The 21,146-nt window shown below is 48.3% G+C and overlaps 2 pseudogenes; both read left to right on the top strand.

Annotated features, from left to right (window-relative positions):
* Positions 1-5,684: 5,684 nt before the first annotated feature.
* Positions 5,685-21,146, top strand: part of LOC128347577 (zinc finger protein 420-like) — a 31,778-nt pseudogene continuing 16,316 nt past the window's right edge.
* Positions 15,975-16,181, top strand: LOC128348351 (uncharacterized; annotated as a pseudogene).

Genomic DNA, 21,146 nt, shown 5'->3' with positions numbered 1-21,146 from the left:
CTTCCACCATAAACGCTAGAAACATTTCCTTTGCAGGAAAAATGACAGGTCCCTCCTTCAACCAATCCATCAGGGGGAGGGGGAGGGAGAGGGGAGGAAACTAAATCCCCAACAAGCTCCCCTATCTTACTAGCCTCCCTATATATTTTCACAGCCATAGGATAGGTAAGACCTTGCTCAATTCTCAATGCTTGGATATCCCAGGCTTGCTCTTCGTCACCGTCAACTACCCTGGGGTGTGATCACCACCACAGTTACTACACTTTACAGGCTGGGAGCTCTGACATTGTGCCATAGAATGAGAACCACCACACTTTCCACAAAGAGTTTGACCACGACACACTGCAGCTACATGCCCATAACGCTGGCATTTATAACATCTCAAAGGAGGTGGAATAAAGGGACGAACCCTAGAAACCTGGTATCCAATAACTACTTGTTCGGGTATTTCCCGACCCTGAAACAAGGCAAAAACCATAAGGGAGGGAGAGACTTCCCCCTCCCTCCTGGAAGACAAACGCTTTACTTCAGAAGTTTGCAGGAGAGAAAGGAGGAGAGACATCTGCTCCCAGGTAGACCCCAGAGTGTACGATTCGGTGCCTGCCTGTTTGCTTGTCCTGCTGCCCCCTGTCTGTTATCTGCCCCCCAGGACTGGTTGCTCTGCTGAGGTGAGGCCTTGAAGGATTGGGGCCGGGGAGGAGGGTGACTTGGCAGTTTCCTGCATTCCAGCTGCCTAGAGCTGCCTGCTCAGGGCTATAAAGGCTTCTGCCAGTGGAAAGGGGTCACCCCTTTGGTGTCACCTATTCAGGGGACAGCGAGGGCGAGGGCCAGGTCTCTTGGCCTAGGAATTTGTATGGGAAGGGGCATTTAATAGTGGAGCTTCTGTTTTAATTTGTCCTGGGTGAGAGAATCTTAGAATGTGTCTGGGCTTAACCGGAGATGGGCAGACAGGGGGCGTGTCCACCAACTGTGGGGCGGCCATTCCGGTCATGGTGGGGAACAGAAGTAACGTTGGCAGGTCAGCAGGCTGTTACAGGGGAAGGGAACACAAAAATTTACTAGCTGTTTCCCCTTCCGGCTGTCCTGCCAGCTCTTTGACCTTGGGGAGCAATGCCGAACATCCTTGGAACCTCACCTTGCTCCTCTGTAATGCCAGGTCAGTCCAGAACAAATCAGAAACCATCCATGATTTGATTCTGGATGAAGGTGCTGACTTGGTATGTATTATAGAGATCTGGCTGGGGGAGGCTGGGGACCCAGTGTGGTCCCAGCTTCTTCCTCCAGGCTACTCTGTTGAGGAGTGGGTAAGGGACCATGGGTGTGGCGGTGGAGTGGCTGTGGTCTATAAGAATAACTTTTCCCTTACCAGGATCCCTGTTAGAGTGTCGGACCATATCGAATGTGTCTACTTAAGTCTGGGGACCAGGGATAAACTGGGACTTCTGTTGGTGTACCGATCGCCCTGCTGCTCAACAGGGTCCCTAACCAAGCTGACGGACTTCGTCTCGAACTTGGTGTTGGAGTCCCCCAGGCTTGTGGTTCTGGGGGACTTCAACGTTCACTTTGGGATCAATTTGTCCGGAGTGGCTCAGGAGTTCATAGAGACCATGACGACTATGGGCCTATCTCAAGTGATCTCGGGGCCGACGCACATTGCTGGTCACATGCTTGATTTGGTCTTTCACTCTGATCAGGGTGGCGTTCCGTGGGTGGGGAATCTTGTGACTTCCCATTGTCATGGACGGACCACCATCTGGTTAAGATTGGACTCACAATATTTCCCACCTTCACGGGGGGGGGACCTATTAGGATGATCCGCCTGAGAAGGTTATTGGATCCAACAGGATTTCAAGAAGCCTTGGAGGGATTTAGTGTCGGCTCTGCTGGTGATCCTGTTGATGCCCTGGTGGAGAATTGGAACAGCAAACTCACTGGGGCAGTAGAAATGATTGCTCCTAAGCGTCCTCTCTGACCTGCTTCAAAATTGGCCCCTTAGTATACGGAAGAACTACGGGGGCTGAAGCGGCGAGGTAGACGACTGGAGCACAAGTGGAGAAAGACTCGGCTTGAATCCGACAGATTGCAACATAGAGCTCATTTGAAGACCTATGCTCAGGCGATACGTGCGGCAAAGAAGCGATTTTTTTCTGCCCGTATTGCATCCGCAAGTTCACGTCCGGCGGAGTTGTTCAGGGTTGTGAGAGGACTAGTGAGTGCCCCTCCTCCCTTGAATCAGAATCTGGAACCATTGATTACCCGCTGTGATGTGTTTAATGAATTCTTTGTCGGAAAATCTCTCGTATTCGGGCTGACTTAGACTCAGTCTCCACAGTTACCTAAGTGTCTGATGTGGAGGTGTCCAGCAACTCCTCTTGTATGATTAGGTTGGATCGGTTCCAGTTTGTGACTCCTGAGGCTGTGGACAAGCTGATTGGAATGGTGCGGCCTACCACCTTTTCCTTGACCCTTGTCCGACATGGCTTATATTATCTGACAGGGGGGTTGTTGTAGAAGGTCTGGTAGAGATTATAAATGTGTCTCTGAGGGAAGGTAGGATGCCTCCTTGTCTTAAGGAGGCAATTATTAGACCGCTTCTGAAGAAGCCTACCATGGATCCCTCGGACTTAAACAACTACAGGCCTGTCTCCAAACTTCCGTGGCTGGGCAAGGTAATTGAGAGAGTGGTGGCCTCACAGCTCCAGACAGTCTTGGATGGAACTGATTATCTTGACCCATTTCAAACTGGCTTTCGGGCTGGCTATGGGGTGGAGACTGCTTTGGTCGGCCTGATGGATGATCTCCAATTGGCAATTGACAGAGGAAGTGTGACTCTGTTGGTCCTTCTGGACCTCTCGGTGGCTTTCGATACTATCGACCATAGTATCCTTCTGCAGTGCCTGAGGGGGTTGGGAATTGGAGGCACTGCTTTGCAGTGGTTCCGCTCCTACCTCTCGTGCAGGTTCCAGATGGTGTCCCTTGGAGACTGCTGTTCTTCAAAATCTGAACTTTTGTATGGTGTTCCCCAGGGCTCCATATTGTCTCCAATGTTGTTTAATATCTACATGAAACAGCTGGGAGAGATCATCAGGAGATTTGGTGCAGGGTGCTACCACTATGCTGATGACCCCCAAATCTATTTCTCCATGTCAGCATCATTGGGAGAGGGCATAACCTCCCTAAATGCCTGCCTGGAGGCGGTGATGGGCTGGATGAGGGATAACAAACAGAGACTCAATACAGATAAGAGGGAGGTACTCATTGTCTGGGGTCAGAACTCGAGAGATGATTTTGATCTGCCTGTTCTGGATGGGGTCACAATTCCCCAGAAGTAACAGCTACGCAGTCTAGGGGTGCTTCTGGATCTGAGCCTCTCCCTGGTGTCCCAGGTTGAGGTGGTGGCCAGAAGTGCCTTCTATCAGCTTTGGCTGATACGCCAGCTGTGTCCGTTTCTTGACGTGAATGACCTCAAAACAGTGGTACATCTGCTGGTAACCTCCAGACAGGATTACTATAATGCGCTCTATGTGGGGCTGCCCTTGTACGTAGTCTGGAAACTACAGCTGGTCCAGAATGCAGCAGCGAGGCTGGTCTCTGGGTCATCTCGGAGTGACCATATAACTCCTGTCTTGAAGGAGCTACACTGGCTGCCGATATGCTTCCGGGCAAAATACAAGGTGCTGGTTATCCTATATAATAAAACCCTAAGGTATCTGCGTCCGTGTCTCTCCTGGGTGTTCTTCGCATGCGTGGCGGGGATTCTGAAAGATCCGGGGACTAAGGCAGAAGGAGAGGAAAGGTGGGGCGATTCCTGGAAAGGACCCGAGAGTGGGAAGAAGAAGCGGGCATCAGGGAACCGAGCCCTGGAACACGGAGCAGCGGGTGGGAAGGCTTACCGTGGAGGGCCGAGGCGGTGAGGCCGGGAGGCCAGCGGGTGGGCGGGCGGCCCCGATACCGGGACAGAAGCTGGGGGTGGGGGGAGTGGGGGCTGGCCTGTGGCCGGCCGCAAACACGGGCAAGCGGCGCTAGCGGGCATGGCAGGCCGCGGAGGTGGCACTAGGTGTGGCGAGCCCACCAGCGTGGCAGGCCACGGAGGCGGCTCTCAGCCAGGCGGCGCCGGGACCGGATGCCAAGGCCAGGAGGAGTCCGTGGGAGACTGGGGTGGGAGGAAACCGGGCGGCGGGACTTTCCTGTTCGCCGCCCGGGAGGAGGAGCGGCGGCACCCTGGTAAGTAGAACTTTTAAAAATGCAGGGGGGAGGGGAGGGCAAGAGGGAGTGGGGCAGGGGGAAGGGCAAGAGGGAGTGGGGCAGGAGAGAGTGGGAAGGAGGACTCTTTTAGCGCCCGTTAATGTAACAGGCTTAATGTCTACTAGTAACCTATAAAGCCCTAAACAGGTTGGGCCCTGGGTATTTAAGGGAACGCCTTCTTCTGCATGAACCCCACCGCCCACTGAGATCTGCTGGAGAGGTCCGTCTGCGGCTGCCACCGGCTCGTCTGTTGGCCACTCAGGGACAGGCCTTCTCTGCTGCTGCCCCAAGGCTTTGGAATGCACTCCCTAGTGAAATAAGAGCCTCCCCATCTCTGATAGCTTATAAAAAGTCTTTAAAAACACATTTCTTCACCCAGGCTTTTAATTAATGTTGTTTTTAATGGTGTTTTTAAATACTATTTTAAATTTTTTAAATTGTCCTAATGTGTGTGTTCCCCGGCCCCCCACCCCCAATTTTTGTCTTAACGAATGTTTTACTCTGTTTTTATTCTGTTGTAAGCCACCCAGAGACATAAGTTTTGGGCGGTATAAAAAGGTTTAAATAAATAAATAAATCTCCTCATCAGAAATGCATAAAGGGACACCCAATATAAACCCTTTTTTCAACACTTGAAAACGAGGGACCTGGCTCGTGATCTTAATTTTACCCAGGGAGGCCAATCGAAGGAGTTTGTCCAGCTGTTCCTTATGAACACACTCCACTCATAAGTCACCAGACTGAAGACATTTAGCCCGAGCAATATCCCCCAAAGCTTTTCGCAGCCACTCCGCCAATTTAACAGGGCTAGTATCTCCAATCTTCACTTCCTTGTCAGCTGCCTTCACAACAGCCAGAAAAGAGAATTCGCTACCTTCCCACCTCCCAGAGAGGTCAGCCTGGTACTCTAAGCAATTACTCCGCTTCTTCTTGGAACAAACATCCCCTGCAGGGAAACCACCCTCCAGGTTCCCCCCAAACCGGACGACGCCCCTTCCTTCCCACTCCCTGAGCCCACCCACTCGGTCTCCATCCCCTCCTCCATCACCGAACACGCCGAATCAAAGCCCTTTACTGATACCGTTCTAAACACCACACCCTGCTACAAGAGGGACACAGAATTCTAACCCAGACGGAGGGGGAAAAACAACCCTATGCCTCCTTGCTCAGCACCTCGCGGAAGCGCTTAAGCACTCATCCACGGTCTACAAGATGCAATCCCGTCCCTTCCTCCTCCTGCCGCTATTTTGGAATTGCAGCTTGCGCTTCCTCCGCCCATCCTCCTCCTCCAGTGGTGTAGCTTCGATGGAAGTGCAAAGAGGTGCCGAAATCCAGAGCAGTGCATTTCAGGAAATGTAGTTTGTTGAAAGAGTGCATCCATTGTTGTAGTCATTCAAAGAACTACATGTCCCGAAATACACTGGTCCAGATTTCAGAGAGGGCAGCATTGCTGCGAGCTAGGCTGCTGCTGCTACACCTAAACTAGGCACCCCGGGTGATTTTCTGCTGCATCCACGCCAGGGTAGTCTTGCTTGGAATGCTGATTGATTGATGATTGATTGATTAAGTGCCGTCAAGTCGGTGTCGACTCCTGGCGACCATATAGAGAGATTCTCGCCAGGAGGCTTTGTCTTCAGCTTGGCCTTTAAGGTCTTGGCCCTTAAGGTGCTTGGGGTGCTGCAAGGACTAAAATCTGCAGTTGCTGCTGCCTGAAGCCTGCTGAAGAAGGAACTGGAGCTCTCGCGCCTCTTCTGGGGGTGTGTGTGACCCTTGCCTTCTCCACCCTTGCGGGGGCCGGGGACGATCTGGTGAGTCCCCTGTGCGTTCGTGGGGAGGAGTGGTAGGAAATACCAGTTGGGCCAGTAATGGGGGTGTGGGAGTGGGAGCCCCAGCAGGAAGCGAGAGAACAAAGGGGGCCTTAGCTTAGAGGAGCAAGTCTGAGCTGGTAGCTGTTCAGAGGCATTGTTTAGGTCCTTAAAAATAATGGGGGCCTGGTAAGGCAGCTTACCCAGCTGATCCAGAGATGGGGCAGGGGCCGGTAGACTCAGGAGGAAACCCTGAACTCCCTTCCCCTGTCCCTTTCACTCCTTTGGAAGATGCTGTATGCTGTTTACTGAGGGGTCAGTAAGAAGGCCCAGAGGAGTAGTAAGGCTTGGAAGTTCTTAGGGTTAGACCGAAAGAAAAGGAGGCTGCGTTGGACTGAAGGCTTTCATTTCTCCCCCCCCCACTCTTTCTTCCTCCTCCTCCACACATTGCCTTTCTAGTTTCTCTTTTTTACTCCTGTCCTTTGTCTCCATTTTGTACAGGAAGAAGGTCCACGAGGTGGAATCTGGGTGTCAAAAACTTTCTTCCCTCGAGAGAGAACAAGGAGTTGTTTAGATCTCAGGTATGTAGTACACCGCTCTGGGCTCCTTGGAGGAAGAGCGGGATATAAATGTAAAAATAAAAATAAAAATCATCATCATCATTATCTTGTTGGAGGCTGCCCTGGAGCACAGATTGAAGATGGGAAAGAAAGATTCTGCTGGCCTGGATGCAGGAAATGGACTGGATACCACCCAGGCTGAGAGCAGTGGGGGATTTTGGGAAAGGACCAGGCAGAAGATCTTGCGTGGAGGCAACCTGAGCTCAGATATACGTCACCAGCACTTCAGGCAGTTCTGCTACCAAGAGGTTGATGAACCCCGAGAGGTTTGCCACCAGGTGCACCACCTTTGCCATCAGTGGCTGATGCCAGAAAGACACACAAAAAACCAGATCCTGGACTTGGTGGTCCTGAAGCAATTCCTGACCAGGCTACCCCCTGAGATGGAGAGCTGGATCAGAGAATGTGGAGCGGAGACCAGTTCCCAGGCGGTGGCCCTGGCAGAAGGTTTCCTCCTGAGCCAGGCAGAGAAGAAGAAGCAGGAAGAGCAGCAGGTGAGAGAGCGGTTCATCCTGGGAGTTGCAATGGGCCTAGAATGTGAGCCAGGCGATCCTGGAAGAAGCCCCTAGTTGTCCAAGAAGGCAACTGGAGAATCCTTCCAGGAGATCCGTCCCACCCAACCCCTCCTCAGGCCTTGTTCTGCATTGTTCCTGTTCTAATCTCTACCTCTGCCTGTCCCCTGTCTGGGATCTCTTCTTCTGTCTCTTTCAGATTCCAGGACTGTTATCAGAAGCAGCTCCTGATTTCTCTGAGGCAGAGAGGGCTCCACTGGATGCCAAGCAGAGGCCGCTGTCCAGGTGGGCCTCGCAGGAAGTTGGCGGAGCTTCAAGCTGGCTGGGTAAGGAGGCATGATTTGGACGTCCCCTTGGTCTCCCTCTTGCTCAAATGTCCTCAAAATACATAGGATGCTTTGATGTTTCTCTGAGGAGGAGGATGCCTTCTAGCATCTTGCAAAAAGGATTTTTTTTTAAAAGTATTCTGTTTTAAGTCTTATACATCTGCACCTGAGCTTGCAGAGTCTGTGGGGAGAAACCTTTCCTTGTATGGAGCTTAAATATAAACTTGCACCCAAACAGAAAATGTTCTTTATAACGGATGTGTAATTATTGGAAATTGTCAAATCTCCTGGCTGCCACCTTTCCCTTCAACCTCTCCATCCCGATGACAGCCAAGGGTGGGCAATGGGGCAGGCAAGTGTTCCCACCTCCTCTCCCACTGCTGGACCCCTGGGGTTACTTGAAGGAGAGGCACATTGGACAGGCTCCCCCTAATATGCACTTGTATGTCTCCTCAATATTTTTTCCTGAAGTCTGTTCTGATTTTCTATGACCCGGCACTCAAAAGGTTTCAAGGAAAGGTTGAGAGTGGGAGAGTGTGTGAGGGAAGAAATTATTTGGGCAGATGGGTGTGGAGGCTTCTCTGCTGTGTAGATCTTGCTTGTGATGGGAATGGATTTCTCCAGCCTCTCCCACAGTTGAAAAATATTTTGGGTTATGCCAGTTATCGGCTCAAAAAGTGTCTCATGCATCGAAATCCATATTTTGAATTGTGCACCAAGCCATCATGAAAATCTTTTCCCAAGTATACTAGTTGTCACTCTGTTTCATTCACCAACATCTTTCCATCACTCTTCTGTGATTCGCAGGTACTGGAATGACACTGCCAATGGATTCCCGGCCATTTCTTCTTGCTGGTGGAGCGGAAGAGGCTTCTGTGAAACCAGATCAAGTAGGGGAGGGGTCACTGGGGGAGGAGGAGGACAGGGAATAAAGAGGACACCTTCATCTACCCCACTTCCCTCTGGGTGTGAAAGCATCTCTCTTTCCTTTGGCCTCTGTCAAAACTGCTGGCTAGGAGGGCTGTGAAGGCTTTAATCTGGCTAACTGGGCAAGGAAGAGTCACTGAAAGGGTTGGCTGTCAAATATTTAGCAAGAGGACAGCAATCTGCTTCTCTGTCCCAGGATAATGTGTTTTCCAGGGGCAGTTGCTGGTGCCTCCATGGTGTCCTGAAAACATTGTAATGGAGCGCCTTTGAGACAGAGCACCATTTCTTTTGATTAGCTCTGTCAATTGTTCTCCCTCATCCAGCCTGTTGCTGCCTCCAGGAACTGAGAGAGGGAGTGTGACTCCTTTGGCCCTTTTGGATCTCTTGGAGGCTTTTGATACTATCGACCACAGTAGCCTTCTGGAGCATCTGATGGGATTGGGAGTGGGAGGCACTGCTTTGCCGTGGTTCCGTTCCTATCTCTCGGGCAGATTCCAGATGGTGTTGCTTGGAGACTGTTGTTCTTCAAAACATGAACATTTATATGACATCCCCAGGGGCTCCATTCTGCCTCTAATGCTCTTTAAGGTATACATCTGGAGGTTTGATGCAGGGTTATCAATATGCTGATGATGACATGTCATGTCAACATCATCAGGAGAAGGCATAATCTCCCTAAATGCCTACCTAGAGGCAGCAATGGGCTGGATGAGGGTTAACAAACTGAATCTAGGTAAGACAGAGATACTTACTGTGCAGGGTCAGAACTCAGGAGATAGTTTTGATCTGTTTGTTCTGGATGGGGTCACACTTCCCAGAAGGAACAGGTACGCAGTCTAGGGGTGCTTCTGGATCCAAGCCTCTCCCTGGTGTTTCTGGTTGGGGCGGTGGCTAGGGGTGTTTTCTATCGGCTTCAGCTGATATACCAGCTGATACATTTTTTGAGATAACCTCAAAACAGTAGTACATATATACTGGTAATCTCCAGACTTGACTAATGTAATGTGCTCTATGTGGGGCTGCCATAGTACAGAAACTGCATTTGGTACAGAATGTGGCAACCAGGTTGGTAGCCGGGTCATCTCAAACAGACCATCTTAGAATGTCTTCTTCACTATAAGCCCTATCGCCCATTGAGATCATGCAAAGAGGTCCATCAGCAATTGCCACCGGTTCATCTGGTGACTATACAGGGACGGGCCTTCTCTGTTGCTCTCCGAAGAATCTGGCATGCGCTCCCTGCTGAAATAATAGCCTCCCCATCTCTGACACCTTTAAAAAATCTTTAGAGACACATTATTTGACTCAAGCTTTTTAACTAGACTTTGATCATAAATTTTTAAGGTGTTTATTTCTTTTTAAACTTGTTTTATGATATTGTAAACCACCCAGAGTCAGAGGCTTTTGGGTGGTGTACAAATAAGGTAAATAAACTACTTTAAAGATTTTTGTGAAAAGTACATATTTATTTTATATTTATACCACATGACTCCTATCTAGCTGCTAGAAAAAATTCAAGCACTTGGGGGCCAAATACTTTATCAACAGAATGTGAGTTTGGCCCATTTGACCAGGTATTTCGTTGAGAGGGGTGTGTGTGTGTGTGGTTTTTTTAAAATGTTAAGATATTGACTTGTTTAAGAAATGATGATTTTTGTAAATCTTGTTTAACTACTGTAGTTTTTACCATAGCTTTCTAACTATATTTAAATACTACTTAAACATGTGCTGAGTGCATTATGATGTAGATACTACATGTATACCTATTAGTCTAATTTCTTTTTAACCATTAACTAATTTCTTTTTAACCATTTTTCTTAAGGAATTATGTTGATAGAAATGGGGTCATGTGAAGGCAGTAAATAAGTAGACGGATTACTTTAACTACCCATTTGGATTGTGCTTGGAAGGGAATGAACTCTTACATGGTCTTTGAGGAGGAAATGTTTTCTTCTTTCCAGGGTCTGGTGACCTTTGAGGAGGTGGCCGTGCATTTCACGGAGGAGGAGTGGACTTTACTAGATCTGGGCCAAAGAGCCCTGCACAGGACAGTCATGGAGGAGAATTATGAGAACGTGTCTTTTCTCGGTAAGGCTCCCTCTTTTTCACTAAAGGGGAGACTGAAAGATGAAAAGAGAGATGGGTCTGGTTTGCTGAAGTAGGTGGAAGGATGGTGCCCATAATTAAGTTCAATCCACAAGGGGGCCAGAGTTCCAGTGTACTTTAGCAAGCCAAAGTGTGAAAGATCTTGAAGATCGGGGATCAAATACTCCTCAGGGATGAAGCTCGTTGGGTGGCTTTGAGCCAATAATCTCTCAGGCCACCTTCCTCACAGGAGGAGTTTTTGTGAGGATCCAAGAGGAGGCAAGCAGTGGAGGAAGTTTGGGATAGAAGTACAAGAAATAAAACAGAACCCCAAGGCGGTTTCACCTGATGGACTCTGAAGATATGAAGCTGGTTTATTTGGGGTCATAGCATGGGTCCATCTAATTCATTGTTTTCTTCACTGACTGGCAGCAGCCTTGCAGGGTTTCAGATAGGGGTTATTCCCAGTTGTACCTGAAGATGCTGCCAGGGACTGAAACGGAGACCTTCTGCAGGTGCTCTGCCACTAGACTATGGCCCCTGCCCTAAGGTGCCTGAGGGAGGGAGATCTTGGTCTTCTTGAGAGGAGAGGGAGATCTGGGATCCATGCAGAGACATGTCCTAGGAGAAGGTTCCTCCTCTCAGCTATGTGATGGGATTCATCCCAAGCAGCAGATTGCAAGCAAAGTCCTGTGAATTCCCTGCCCCCAAGGAGAGTCCCCATTTTGGGTCCAGCACCCGAACCAAGACGGTAAATCAGTTTTGTGCATGGATAGATTGTGTGTACAGTATATCTCCTGCTCAGATGCCCAAAGAGGTCTGTCTGGTCTGGATTAAGCTCCAGCTTGTTCACACCCATTGAAACTATGACTGATCCCCAATGCCCACAGAGCTTCAGGATCTCTGTAATTCTCTGATGATGATCTGGCTATGAGAAAGAATTATGTTGAATCCCATTCTGCATCCACACAATTCTCCATACTTGAGGGAAACATGAAATCTAGAGTTCCCCCTGCCTAATATATATATATATATATATAGAGAGAGAGAGAGAGAGAGAGAGAGAGAGCGCCATAGAAGGTGGGACCTACAAACTGAGGCCCCAGCTGTCAAACAAGCTTTGGAGAGAATATTGAAATCTTGCAGGATAAGTAGCCGGGTGGGAATTCGGCTGTTACGACACATGAGCTAAATAGGGATGTACATGGAACTGGTTTGGAGATCCTTTATGGTTCGTTGTCCCCTTGACCATAAGTACCTGGAAATACCCGATGCGCCTGTGAGCATCAGGCACATCACGTGTGTGCATCCGACATGCACGCAGGCACGTTGGCTACGTCCCGTCAAGGGGCAATTGGGCGGCAGAGAGGTACGCTGCTGCCCTGACGGACTTCCAAAAAACTGAGCACCAGCGGGGGGAAAGCAGAGGGAGGGGTAAGTGCCCCCGCCCGGTTCCAAGTAAATCCCTAGAGCTAAACAGGCCTGTCAGTGTTGGGAAGGGCTAATCCGAAGGGCTCATCTCTGCAGTGGGAGCGGAAGCAGTACAAAAGGGGAGGGCAAGACCAGCTTCTAATGAACAATCAAATATATTAAAAAAAGAACTAGAAATTACATATTGTTAGGGAACGGGGAAAATAAACACGTGCGGAATTAGCAAAATAAAGCAATACATGTATTGAAAGCCCCTTCAGTTCTGGGAGACGGAGCTGCTAGAGAGGATGGTCTGGGGCCCATGTTAGCACTGTCTAAAATGGCTGAAAATTGCAGTGATGACCAGAAAGGTCACATGATTTCTACAAATTAGGCCTTTAGCCTTTTCTGAGGGAGAAGGGTGTGAGGCAACTGAAGGATTTCCTCTTCTGGCTGGCCTATGCCAATATGATGATCTTGCTCGTGTGGGTCCTAAATTTACTGGTCATCAGTTACAGCTGCCACAACCTGAGTCAACAAGTTTTCTCAATGAGGGAAGTAAGAAGTGGGGTCCCCCAGGGATCAATCACTGGGGGACACCACTTCTTACTTCCCTCATCAAGGAAACTGTCCATTTATTCCTGCCCTTTCCCCCCCTGTCATTAAACTCAAGTCATATTTCTAGCAACTCTGTCATGATAGCAGCTGACCAGATGGCAAAGGAAAGTCTGCAGTCTGGCAGGTATGTATTCCAGGTATTAATAAAAAGAAACATAGTCAAGTATGTAGAGCTCACTCCACCACAAAGCCCATTTCCCTGATACTTTGGTGGCACCGTTTACTTTCAAATCACAGGTCACAAGCAAAAGGAAGACAAGAGGATAGGTAGATTATTTATTTTCATAGATTTTTATAAAAAATAATTATCAAATACAAAAAAAAGAAAGAAATAAAATAGCAGCAGCCTCAATTGTGAATAAAACCCTCCCTCAAAAGGGAGACAAGATGCTCTATGTTGTGAAAAGAGATCCCATGTTCCCATACCATAAAAGTAAGCTATTCACTAAAACGAATTTCTCCCCATGGCCTTCCTTTCACTCTGACTTCATTGTATAAGCCATCATGCAGTATGCAAAGCAGGGCAGTTCCTCACCTTTCAGCAGCACCTACCATAGGGGAGAAGGAGCTAGTTTGGTAACTTCAACCAGTTACCTTCAACCAGTTACCAATCCACCCATGAACCTGTCCCTTTAATCCATGACTGCTAAGTTTTCTCAAGAGACTTTGATGAGGAATTTGGTAAAGCTTTTTGGAAGTCCAAGTATACTATGCTACCTGGATGACCTCCGTTCATATATGCCTCTTGACATTCAAAGAAAACTCCAAAGGGTTGGTGAGGCAAGATTGATTATTGCAGAAGCCATAGTGGTTCCCCTTGAGCAGGACCTGTTCTTTTATGAGTTTAACAGTTTTATCCTTAAGTATGCTTTCCATCAATTTGCCTGGAACAGAAGTTAAGCTAGCTGGCCTATAATTTCCTGGGCCCCCGCCCACAATCCCTTTTTGGAAATTGGTGTTATGTTGGCTACTTTCCAGTGCTCTGGTACAGAGCCTGACGGTGAAGATAAGTTACATAGTTCTGCTAGAATATCAGCAATTGGATATTTGAGTTCTTTAAGAACTCTTGGGTGGATGCCATCTGACCCTGGCAATTAGCTAACTTTTAATGTTTCAAGACAGTTTAGAACGTCACTTCTGTGTGACTCAGTTCTTCAGCTTCCAGGCCTGAGAAGCAAAGTTCACCTGTAGGTATATGCTCATTATCCTCTTCCATGAAGACAGATGCAAAGAACTCATTCAGCTTCTTTTCAGTATCCATATCTTCCTTAATCATCCCTTTTGGTCATTTAAAGGTCCAACCATCTTGTTCTCCCGTCAAGAGAACACGTGACTGGGGGTGCATTGTTGATCTGAGGCCCCTTGACTGTCTCAGCCCTGATCAGTTTCCTCTCTTTCTTCCAGCAGGTAACTGTTGGGAGAATGAGGGAACGCCCCACCAAGGAATCAAACAGAAGAAGAAGAATGGATCTCCTGCTTCTCAGCATGGTGAAATGCATAGACTCACAATCAAGGGTAGAAAGGAGAAGGTAGTAGAGAAAACGCTTTATACTTTTAACAGGAGGAGCTTCAGTTCTGAAACCAGCCTTGAGCCTCGGAGGGAAATGCATACGGAAGAGAAACCATACCAATGCTTGGAATGTGGGAAAGGCTTCAGCAAAAAAGAGATTCTCATTCAACATGAAAGAATCCACACAGGGGAGAAACCATATAGATGCTTGGAGTGTGGAAAGAGCTTCAGTAGCAGTACTTACCTGACTTCACACCAAAGGATTCACACAGGGGAGAAACCATATACATGCTTGGAGTGTGGAAAGAGCTTCCGTCACAGCACAAGCCTGACTTCACACCAAAGGATTCACACAGGAGAGAAACCATATAGATGCTTGGAGTGTGGAAAGAGCTTCAGTCACAGCACAAGCCTGACTTCACACCAAAGGATTCACACAGGGGAGAAACCATATAGATGCTTGGAGTGTGGAAAGAGCTTCAGTAGCAGTACTTACCTGACTTCACACCAAAGGATTCACACAGGAGCAAAACCATATACATGCTTGGAGTGTGGAAAGAGCTTCCGTCACAGCACAAGCCTGATTTCACACCAAAGGATTCACACAGGGGAGAAACCATTTACATGCTTGGAGTGTGGAAAGAGCTTCAGGACCAACACAAGCCTGTCTTTACATCGAAGGATTCACACAGGGGAGAAACCGTATAAATGCTTGGAGTGTGGAAAAAGCTTCAGTCAAAATCGAGATCTCATTTCACACCAAACGATTCACACAGGGGAGAAACCATTTACATGCTTGGAGTGTGGAAAGAGCTTCAGTCACAATGCAAACCTGGCTTATCACAAAAGGGTTCACACAGGAGAGAAACCATATAAGTGCCTGGAGTGTGGAAAGAGCTTCAGACAAAGTGCTTATCTCACTTCACACCAAAGGATTCACACAGGAGAGAAACCATATACGTGCTTGGAGTGTGGAACGAGCTTCAGTCAGAGCACAAGTCTGACTTCACACCAAAGAAGTCACACAGGAGCGAAACCATATACATGCTTGGAGTGTGGAAAGAGCTTCAGCACCAACACAAGCCTGTCTTTACATCGAAGGATTCACACAGGGGAGAAACCGTATAAATGCTTGGAGTGTGGAAAAAGCTTCAGTCAAAATCGACATCTCATTTCACACCAAACGATTCACACAGGGGAGAAACCTTATAAATGCTTGGAGTGTGGAAAAAGCTTCAGTCAAAATCGACATCTCATTTCACACCAGACGATTCACACAGGGGAGAAACCATTTACATGCTTGGAGTGTGGAAAGAGCTTCAGTCACAATGCAAGCCTGGCTTATCACAAAAGGATTCACACAGGAGAGAAACCATATAAGTGCCTGGAGTGTGGAAAGAGCTTCAGACGAAGTGCTTATCTCACTTCACACCAAAGGATCCATACAGGAGAGAAACCATATACATGTTTGTATTGTGGAAAGAGCTTCAGCTATAGTTCAAATCTCACTTCACACCAAAGGATACACAGAGGGGAGAAACCATATAGATGCTTGGAGTGCGGAAAGAGCTTCAGTCACAGCACAAGCCTGACTTCACACCAAAGGATTCACACAGGAGAGAAACCGTATAGATGTTTGAAGTGCGGAAAGAGCTTCAGTCGCAGTACAAGCTTGACTTCACACCAAAGGATTCACACTGGGGAGAAACCATATAAATGCTTGGAGTGTGGAAAGAGTTTCAGTCAAAGTGTACAACTTAATGTACATCAAAGGATTCACACCGGAGAGAAACCATATAGATGCTTGGAGTGTGGAAAGGGCTTCAGACAAAATGCAAGTCTCACTAAACACCAAAGGATTCACACAGGAGAGAAACCATAGAGCACGGTTTCTCAACCGCCGGTCCGCGGACCAGTGCCTTTCCGTGACAAGTTGAGTACTGGTCCGCGCCTAAGATCAGGGTGAAGTCTCTGTTCTTATCAGTGTAATAGCTGATATGTCCTTTATTTGAGGACTGAATATTAAGTGGATTTTTTAGAGTTGGGATGTGAAGTGGGAGCTTGCTTCATTCACTCCAAGCATCAACCTGGTATTGCAATATCTCCAGGGATCAGCAGAACTGCGCAGGCGCACCTCACAGTTCGGAAGTGACGCTGGGCCATACGGCAGGCCTCGGCATCGCTCTGTTATCAGTATCTGCTGCTGCTGCCGCCAGACCGGGGGCCGGGGAGGTAGAAGGAGGACTACTGTCTCACACCTCCCCCACAGTCATCCCCTCGGCCGCGCGGCAGCTGGAACGGAAATATATACATTTTAAAAACACGAAGGTTTGCCGCTCGCAGGGGAGGGGGTGTAATTGCCCAAGGTGCGGACCAGCACTCAACTTGTCAAAAAAACCCAAAACCCCACCACCATCCCCTCAGCCACGCAGCGGCTGGAATGGAAATATATATTTTTTAAAAACATGAAGGTTTGCAGCGCGCGGGGGGGGGGGGGGGGAGGAGGTAAAAGGACTACTGGCTCACCCCACTCCCGGCAGCCATGCCCAGCCATACACTGGAATTTTTAAATACATGAGGTTTTCGGCATGGGAAGGCAAGCAACAAGCAGAGCGAGGTGCTGTGCGGTGGGGTGGTTCTTTCCATCAGTTTGATTTTCAACTTTCTCTCCCTCCCTCAAGCCAAACTATTCTTTTTCTACCTTTCGTTTTTTGCTTTTTCTCTTTCTTTCTCTCCCTTCAAGCCTGCCCCATCCCCTTTTCCTTTTTCTACCCCTCTGTCTCTCTTTCTCAAGCCAAGCCTTTCCCTCTTTCTTTCCCGATCTCACTTCTCTCTTTCCTTCTTATAAAAAGCCTGTGTGGTGAAGGATCAAAGTATAATCTTATCAAAAACAAAGAGAAAAACTTCTCTAATATTTTTCCTTAGAAGTGCTCCATGTTAAATGTGATGATTTGGCAGAGGTGGAAAAGAAGAACAATGCATTTTATTATGATGTATTTTGTACAGATTGTATTTTATTTTATTAGAATTTTTAATTCAATTTATTTTATTTTAATTTCTTAATCTTGGCCTGCCAGAACTTCAAAAGTTAAATTTTGATTAAATTCATTTTAATTAATTTCACTTTAATTTGATTTAATTAATTGATTGCTATTCAGTGTTACTTTAATAATCAGTGTCCTAAAAATTGACCTAGGCCCCCATCAGCCAACACGGTCAGTTTTGGCCCACCAGGTCACTTGAGTTGTGCACGTCTGTAGTATAGACTATATAGTACTAATAGATAAACTTGAAACTCCTTTACTAACTGCTGGTCAGGGAAACTGCGCAGGAAGAATGTAGCGGTCCTTGAAAGTCCACACAAATAATTTACCGGTCCTTGATTCCAAAAAGGTTGAGAAACACTGCTCTAAAATACCAACCGCAACTCCACCCCCTCTCCCCACTTTCCTGTCTTTACGCAAAAAAACATATCCAGGCAGTCGGAAGGTCAAAGAAGAGACCAGCCAAGTCTCCTAAATACAAACAATAGAGGGGGGACCCGGAGTTTTGGATAAAACATACTTCAATTCCTGACCATGTGCAATAAGACTATGAGCATTCCAGCTGAAAATAGACAGAGGTGGTAGCCTAGGTTTCTGGGTGTCCCAAAATTTCACAAATCTGTCCAGTCGTAACCAAGATCATGCCAAGATATTTCTCCGCGGCCTTTAGAATAAGAGTCATTTTTTTCAGAACGGCATTCAGTCTGGGCAGTACAATTAATCACTTCCACCATAAAAGCTAGAAACATTTCCTCTGCAGGAAAAACGACAGGTCCCTCCTTCAACCAATCCATCAGGGGGAGGGGGAGGGAGAGGAGAGGAAACTAAATCCCCAACAAGCTCCCCTATCTTACTAGCCTCCCTATATATTTTCACAGCCATAGGATAGGTAAGACCTTGCTCAATTCTCAATGCTTGGATATCCCAGGCTTGCTCTTCGTCACCGTCAACTACCCTGGGGTGTGATCACCACCACAGTTACTACACTTTACAGGCTGGGAGCTCTGACATTGTGCCATAGAATGAGAACCACCACACTTTCCACGAGTTTGACCACGACAAACTGCAGCTACATGCTCATAACGCTGGCATTTATAACATCTCAAAGGAGGTGGAATAAAGGGATGAACCCTAGAAACCTGGTATCCAATAACTACTTGTTCAGGTATTTCCCGACCCCGAAACAAGGCAAAAACCGTAAGGGAGGGAGAGACTTTTCCCTCCCTCCTGGAAGACAAACGCTTTACTTCAGAAGTCTGCAGGAGAGAGAAGAGAGACAACATCTGCTCCCAGGTAGACCCCAGGGTGTGTGATTGGGTGCCTGCCTGTTTGCTTGTCCTGCTGCCCCCTGCCTGTTATATGCCCCCCAGGACTGGTTGCTGTGCTGAGGTGAGGCCTTGCAGGATTGGGGCCGGGGAGGAGGGTGACTTGGCAGTTTCCTGCATTCCAGCTGCCTAGAGCTGCCTGCTCAGGGCTATAAAGGCTTCTGCCAGTGGCGGCGGGGTTGCCACCGAAGGGGTGACACCAAAGGGGGTCGCCCCTTTGGTGTCGCCTATTCAGGGGACAGCGAGGGCGAGGGCCAGGTCTCTTGGCCTAGATATTTGTATGGGGAGGGGCATTTAATAGTGGAGCTTCTGTTATAATTTGTCCTGGGTGAGACAACCTTAGAATGTGTCTGGGCTTAACCGGAGATGGGCAGACAGGGGGCGTGTCCACCGACTGTGGGGCGGCCATTCCGGTCATGGTGGGGAACAGAAGAAGTAACGTTGGCAGGTCAGCAGGCCATTATAGGGGAAGGGAACACAGAAATTTACTAGCTGATTCCCCTTCCGGCTGTCCTGCCAGCTCTTTGACCTTGGGGAGCAGTGCGGAAGCGGAACATCCTTGGAACCTCACCTTGCTCCTCTGTAATGCCAGATCGGTCCAGAACAAATCAGAAACCATCCATGATTTGATTCTGGATGAAGATGCTGACTTGGTATGTATTATAGAGACCTTGCTGGGGGAGGCTGGTGACCCAGTGTGGTCCCAGCTTCTTCCTCCAGGCTACTCTGTTGAGGAGCGGGTGACGGACCATGGGCGGGGAGGTGGAGTGGTTGTGGTCTATAAGAATAACTTTTCCCTTACCAGGATTCCTGTTAGAGTGTTGGACCATATTGAATGTGTCTACTTAAGTCTGGGGAGCAGGGATAGACTGGGACTTCTGTTGGTGTACCGATTGCCCCGCTGCTCAACAGGGTCCCTAATCGAGCTGACGGACTTGATATCGGACTTGGTTTTGGAGGCCCCCAGGCTTGTGGTTCACTTTGGGATCAATTTGTCCAAAGCGGCTCAGGAGTTCATAGAGACCATGACGACTATGGGCCTATCTCAAGAGATCTCGGGGCCGACGCACATTGCTGGTCACACGCTTGATTTGGTCTTTCACTCTGATCAGGGTGGCGTTCCGTGGGAGGGGAATCCTGTGACTTCCCCACTGTCATGGACGGACCACCATCTGGTTAAAGTTGGACTCACAATACTTCCCACCTTCACAGGGGCGAGGGACCTATTAGGATGATCCACCCGTGAAGGTTATTGGATCCAACAGGATTTCAAGAAGCCTTGGAGGGATTTAGTGTCGGCTCTGCTGGTGATCCTGTTGATGCCCTGGTGGAGAATTGGAACAGCAAACTTACCGGGGCAGTAGACATGATTGCTCCTAAGTGTCCTCTCTGACCTGCTTCAAAATTGGCCCCTTGGTATATTGAAGAACTACGGGGGCTGAGGCGGCGAGGTAGACGACTGGAGCACAAGTGGAGAAAGACTCAGTTTGAATCTGACAGATTGCAACATAGAGCTCATTTGAAGACCTATGCTCAGGCGATACATGCGGCAAAGAAGCGATTCTTTTCTGCCCGTATTGCATCCGCAAGTTCACATCCGGCGGAGTTGTTCAGGGTTGTGAGAGGACTAGTGAGTGCCCCTCCTCCCTTGAATCAGAATCTGCTGTGATGTGTTTAATGAATTCATTGTCGGAAAAATCTCTCGTATTCGGGCTGACTTAGACTCAGTCTCCACAGTTACCTAAGTGTCTGATGTGGAGGTGTCCAGCGACTCCTCTTGTGTGATTAGGTTGGATCGGTTCCAGTTTGTGACTCCTGAGGCTGTGGACAAGCTGATTGGAATGGTGCGGCCTACCACCTTTTCCTTGACCCTTGTCCGACATGGCTTATATTATCTGACAGGGGGGTTGTTGTAGAAGGCCTCGTAGAGTATAAATGTGTCTCTGAGGGAAGGTAGGATGCCTCCTTGTCTTAAGGAGGCAATTATTAGACCGCTTCTGAAGAAGCCTACCCTGGATCCCTCGGACTTGAACAACTACAGGCCTGTCTCCAAACTTCCGTGGCTGGGCAAGGTAATTGAGAGAGTGGTGGCCTCACAGCTCCAGACAGTCTTGGATGGAACTGATTATCTTGACCCATTTCAAACTGGCTTTCGGGCTGGCTATGGGGTGGAGACTGCTTTGGTCGGCCTGATGGATGATCTCCAATTGGCAGTTGACAGAGGAAGTGTGACTCTGTTGGTCCTTCTGGACCTCTCGGTGGCTTTCGATACTATTGACCATAGTATCCTTCTGCAGTGCCTGAGGGGGTTGGGAGTTGGAGGCACTGCTTTGCAGTGGTTCCGCTCCTACCTCTCGGGCAGGTTCCAGATGGTGTCCCTTGGAGACTGCTGTTCTTCAAAATCTGAACTTTTGTATGGTGTTCCCCAGGGCTCCATATTGTCTCCAATGTTGTTTAATATCTACATGAAACAGCTGGGAGAGATCATCAGGAGATTTGGTGCAGGGTGCTACCACTATGCTGATGACCCCCAAATCTATTTCTCCATGTCAGCATCATTGGGAGAGGGCATAACCTCCCTAAATGCCTGCCTGGAGGCGGTGATGGGCTGGATGAGGGATAACAAACAGAGACTCAATACAGATAAGAGGGAGCTACTCATTGTCTGGGGTCAGAACTCGAGAGATGATTTTGATCTGCCTGTTCTGGATGGGGTCAC

The sequence above is a fragment of the Hemicordylus capensis genome, chromosome 2, assembly GCF_027244095.1.
Source record: "Hemicordylus capensis ecotype Gifberg chromosome 2, rHemCap1.1.pri, whole genome shotgun sequence".
Lineage (NCBI taxonomy): Eukaryota > Metazoa > Chordata > Lepidosauria > Squamata > Cordylidae > Hemicordylus > Hemicordylus capensis.
This window is presented reverse-complemented; position numbering and strand designations above follow the sequence as displayed.